Source organism: Alligator sinensis, unplaced genomic scaffold, assembly GCF_000455745.1.
Source record: "Alligator sinensis unplaced genomic scaffold, ASM45574v1 scaffold301_2, whole genome shotgun sequence".
In the NCBI taxonomy this organism is placed as follows: Eukaryota; Metazoa; Chordata; order Crocodylia; family Alligatoridae; genus Alligator; species Alligator sinensis.
The window spans coordinates 4122898-4128577 of record NW_005841874.1 but is presented as its reverse complement, the minus strand read 5'-3'; the positions used below and the strand labels follow the sequence as shown (position 1 = coordinate 4128577).

The window sequence follows — 5680 nt, the reverse complement described above, 5'->3', positions numbered from 1 at the left end:
AGGCAGCAGCAGTTCCCGCCACTGTGCGCGCCCCCAAGGGAGGCACAGGGGGCATCCCCCCCGGATTTATGCACAAGGCGAGGGCGGGCTTCCTGCTGCAGACTCAGGGGCTGCACTGGCCTCTTCCCAGAGTCAGGGGTGTGCTCAGGGCAGGTGGCAGTGGCACTGGGTGGCAGGACTATGTGGGGCTGCAGCCACACCAAAATTCACTGTAGCCCCCCTTCCCAGCACCACTGCCACCCACCCTGCCCTTGCCCATCCCGTGCACAGCCCCCTGCTGGGAAGAGGCCAGCATAGTCCCCAACCCTGAGCCCACAGCAGGAAGCCCACCCTCACCCTGTGCTCAAATCTGGGGGACATGTCCCCCATGCCTCCTCTGGGGTTGCGTGCAGCAACAGGAGCCGCCCCCCCCACTGCGGCTCCCCCCCATGCCCCACCCCCAGCACCTGCTCCTGCCCCCACTCCCTCCCTCCCTCACCATGGGGGGCCTCCATCTGCCTCCCCTCCCTCGCAGTCCCTTCTCTCCCCCACAGCTCTTCCCCTCTACAGACTTACCAGACGGACACTGTTCTCCAAGCTGCCAGGCTGCATTCGTAGCTGCATGCATGCACGCGGCATTTATCGGTGGCATTATTGGCCAACATAGATCATTATATCGGTGCACCTCTAGTTCTTTTATAAATAAAGTGCCTATCAGTAATAAGTCAAAAGTAGAGGAGTTTTAAGAACACAGGAGCCTACAGATTCCCTCCTCTTCCCTCACAACCCCTCTCTTGCAGTCAACTATTCACTTCTTCTGAGGCTAGGAACCAAGGTAATTAGCAGCCAGGTGACTGCTGTTATCCCAAATTTACAACTAGAGAGCCCGAATAAGTTATGCACTTTACTCAGAACCATTAAAGTTTGTGCTTTGACGGGTGGCCCCTCAAAGAGAGCATTCTACCAATGACCTTAGATTTCAGGCAGAAGACTGACCATCAAAGAGTCTCAATGCACATATCAAATCAGGTCATAGAATAGGGTCTGTCTAAATAGTTGGGCCTAGACCAGTGACAACTTTATGATTTATGAATGATGATCAGCACTCAGTTTCACTCCAAGATACATTCTCTGAAGACATTCTTACCTAAAAGATAGACCACTGACTCTAAGCTAGCTAACCTTCACTGTCACACTATAGCTTCAGTCTCAGGAAGCACATTAAAGAAGTCAAACCTTCAGACAATTAAATCATAAGTAACATCACGCTGGGATCTGTCCTAGTAGTGAACAAGTGCCCTGTGCTAATACAATATCTTTTGGACTTAATTTCTACTTTGTAAAAGATACTTTCCAGTTGAGATAGCAGAACCATATAAAAGCAGGGCTAGAAGAGACACCTCAGGAGGTCATCTAGTCATCTAAGGCAGGAACATCCCTATCCAAACCATCCTGGGCAAGCATTTGTCAAACGTGATTTTAAAAATTATGCAAACAGCCCTCTCACTTACCAGTCACCAAGGTTCCCTCTAAGGTGTGCGCGTGCACGGCCATGCACAACTAAAAGTCTGGCCATGCACCAACTTTTCAAGGCCGTGCACCGGGAGAGGAGCTGACGGTAAGCTCCAAGGCAAGGTTGGGGTGGGGGCCTGGCGCAGGCTCCGCCGGCTCTGGGGAACTGCTCCACTCCCCCGCATCACCTCGGGGAACGAGGAGGCATGTGGCATCAGGGCCAGGGAGTGGAGCACTTTCCCGGAGCTGACGGAGCCCACGGTACAGCTCCCCGGAGCCAGCAGAGCCTCACTCAGGGCAGGCAGCGGCTCCTCCCCGAGGTGAGACAAGGCAGGGATGGAGGCTGGGGCTGGCGTGGGCTCCGCCGGCTCCAGGGAACTGCTCCACGGTCTCCAGGGAAGCGCTCCACTCCCCAGCCCTGACACCATGTGCCTCCTCGCTCCCTGAGGCGATACGGGGGAGTGGAGCAGTTGCCCAGAGTTGGCAGAGCCCGCACCAGCCCCCAGGCCCCACTGCCTGCCCTAGGTGAGGAGTGACGAGCTTACCTTCGGTAAGTGTCCCACGCCGTGCTGAAAGGGGGAGGCAGGACTGAAGTGGCGTGCTCACAGACGGAAGTGGTGCACTCACGGACCTCTGCTCCTTACAGGGAACATTGCCAGTCACGGTGCCCAAAATATAAAAAAACAAAATCTGGCACAAATAGAGCACTGCAAATGTCCTGCCAACTGGGAGAGGAAATAGGTGTTATATATAGGGACCTATTTCATTCACGATTTCACAGAAAAAGTGAATTTGGAGATTGTCTGCACACAAAAAAAAGGCTTACTAAAAATAAAAAGCTGGCTCCCCAGTAGGAGCCAGAGGGCCTCACAGTCACTGTGATATGGCCTCACAGCCCTCAAAGCCAAGACGGTGGCCACCCCCTCACCGCTGATTGGTAGAGGACTGCCTGTCATGTGGCCCTGCCCATCTCGACAATCAGCAGCAAGGGGCAGAGCTGCATATCATGCAGCCTTCTCAGCCAACCAAGGGTGAGAGGTTGGGCCACATGAACATCTGTCTTGGCCAATCAGTGGTGAGGGGTAGGGCCACTGGGGGCCTTCAGGCAATCAGAGGCATGGGAGGGCCCCCTGCCACAATAAGCCGGTGAAAATGGTGGCCAGCCCCACGACTGGCCTGTGAAATTGGTCGCCTGCCTCCTCAATTTCAGTAGATCCCTAGTTATATACATTCAAGAGATCCTCAAGAGTAAATCCTGTAGTTCACAAAAAACAAGCGTCCACCCAAAAGTGTTTACATACTAAACCCCTGATTTTGCTTCCTCCCACAGGGATTAAACACACACCACAAAAAGGGGGACTATGCAAAATAAATGCCCAAAAGATCCCCCCCCAAAAATCAAATCTCAAATGTTTCTATAGTGGAAGATGTTCTCTTCCCCAGAAGCATGATTATATGGTTACCAAAAGACCCCGTAGGAGGCCAAAATCAACTGTGCAGAGCCCGGGAACCAGTGTGTTCTGGAAACCCAAGAGCAGGGCTCCATTTGCACGATGCTGGCTGAGTCCTTCCTCAGGGAGCCTGTCCAAAGGAATGAAATACAGCTTCCCGGTGTACCATTGTCCCATGCAACTGTACAGAGTTGTCATAGGCCAAGGGAAAGGGATACTAATGTATGCTTCCCAAGCCCACCTCTTGTTCTTGTGTGGTTCCTAAGAGAATCCCAAGAGAGATGGAGAAGGCTGCATACACACACCTCAGACCTCTGTCTGTACAGAAATGGGATGTTTTGTATGCAGGTGGCCACATACAGATCAAAGGGACACCTGGACTTTTAAAGCAATGGTAGAAGCGGCTCCCAAACTCACTCTTCCAGTTTAGGCACTCCTCTTCCCTCCCCAGTTCATCTTTGCTCAGGCATTTCATTCAGTGGCAGATTTCAGACATTTTAGTGACCAGATTAGATGTGCTGTATATATGCAAGCATTTCCTAAATATCTGAAAGCTGAATTCCTCTTTAGGAAAGTGGAACCAATCTTGCCCCTCTCCAATAACATTGCCATCTGTCTGTAAAGTAGCGGTGAGCAAAAATGGAAGATCCAGCTGGTGACCGGACTCCGCCACAGCCCCTGCCCACATTGCTCGGGCAGTTCTCCACAGAGACCCAAGGAGTGGTGGGGCCGTGATAGCAGGGGGCAGGATCTCCACGGAGACCTGCCCGAACCATGTACACTGGCAGGGTGTGCAGCTGGGTGGGGGTGCTGCTCCAGGGCTGGGGCAAAGGTGACAGCATGGGCTGGAGGCCAGGCAGAGCCGTGATCCACTGCCCCAGGTGTGCAGGCAGTGGACTGCAGCTCTGCCCTGGCTCCAGCCCACACTGCAAGATCCCAGCCCCGGAGCACTGTATTGTTTACATTCAAGTCACATTTTGACAGTTCTTATAGCAAAGATTTTCTTAAGGGGAGTTGCACCTTGGGGCAGCAGTGTTATTTCATTTACTCTAGAAAGCACTAAGGCACCCTACTCTACCCCAGCATCAGATACCACGAAGACAGCCATCAGAACAACATCCATTCAGGTTTTCACGCTCATTCGATTAGTTCTCCACTTAGCGTCTCTCACTTAAATCCTATTACAAAACACTGAGTTGCAAAACATAGCAGTTTCACATGCAAGAATAAGAACACGGAACAAAGAGATAAGTCAAACTAAGTATCTAAAAGAGATGAAATAATGGATTCAAACATGGTGTGCTAGGACAAAAAAAAAAAAAAAAAAAAAAGAGAGAGACAGACAGACAGACCCTCACATTTCTGGTGCGATTTAAAAGAAAAATTATTCTGTTGAAAGTTACCATAGCGCTACTCATGCTTTACAGAAAGACATATTCACACAGGGATTGCATTAACCATCCCACAGACAGTCTTAAAGACAAGATAAAGTGCTCTGAAGCAGAACTGCTCTGCACAGTCCCCATCTATATAAAATGTTTACACTGCACAGTAAAGTGTCACATGTCAGCTCACCAGACAGTGGATTTTTTACCAATCTGATGAAGCTTCTTGAACTGACTCCGAAGATTAGAAGCAGCAAATCAACAAACTATCGTAGCAGTGCATATGGGCCTAATTCAGGCTTGTGACACAGGAGCTAGTAGCCAAATAAAATGTACAATACACACTGCATATTGGAGGGGGGCGAGGAGGGGACATTATTTCCTGTTTCATTTCTAAAATTTTGGGTGACAATTTTGAGACATCTATTAAAACAGTCTTCTTTCCCACATCCCTGCACAAGCTAGAATCCTCCATAGACCAAAAATATTTATTTTCCGATGACATTCTTAAAAGTGAAATATCAATCCCAATTTTTTTCCTTAGAGCTGTTAGACACTTACCGTACCCACAACAGATACAGCTGTACAAATAAGGGACATGAAGCCAGCTCAAGTTTGCAGAATGTAAATGTATATGAATACTGTAGTACCTAACATTTAATGACCTATAATTAATCAAGACTCCTCCCACGCTGGTTTTTATAATCTGGGCTACAAAGAAGACCTGGCAGTATGCATTGGATAATGGACACTTCTGGTGATATCAGAAGAGACTTTTCAATATAGCTATTGTGCCCTCTCAATTTCAGGTTTCATAATTTGCTAATGCAACCGAAGTGCACATGCTCATTCGGCGTGCATTGATGAGGATAGAGGCTACACGGTCTCACTGCACGAAGGTGCATAACCATTTTGTCTGCCTACGTTAAATTATCGTCGAGAAAAGGTTTCGAGATGCTTGCAGTTTTAAACAACCTCTACCCTCATTTCAGCGTGGATTACACCCTCACGCAAGCAGCCTCATATGAAAGACATACGAAGCCTACAACTTTTCTTCCTCTGCGCTCCCCCATCCTTTCCCCACCCCAAAAAATAAACGGCAACCACGTAGCCGCGCGCGTCGCCTGACAAAACAGCCTCAGCCAAACCGTATCACACACAAATCGCTCCGACGAACCGATCGCAGGAAGCACGAGAAACTTCCACGCCCCAAGACGGCTCTGGGCAAGAGCACATGTCAAAAGGTCACTGGGGATCGGGGCGTGCCACCAGCGACCCCCCCCGTCTGCACTCAAGAAACCTTAAAAAAAAACCCAACACCCTCCACTCAGGCATCTGACAATTTATGGGGGG

General features: G+C 49.9%; 1 protein-coding gene across 1 annotated transcript in view; it reads right to left on the bottom strand.

The window, feature by feature from the left end:
• GNB4 (G protein subunit beta 4) overlaps nucleotides 1-5680 on the bottom strand; it is a 54508-nt gene that overhangs the window by 48048 nt on the left and 780 nt on the right. The window lies entirely within an intron of this gene.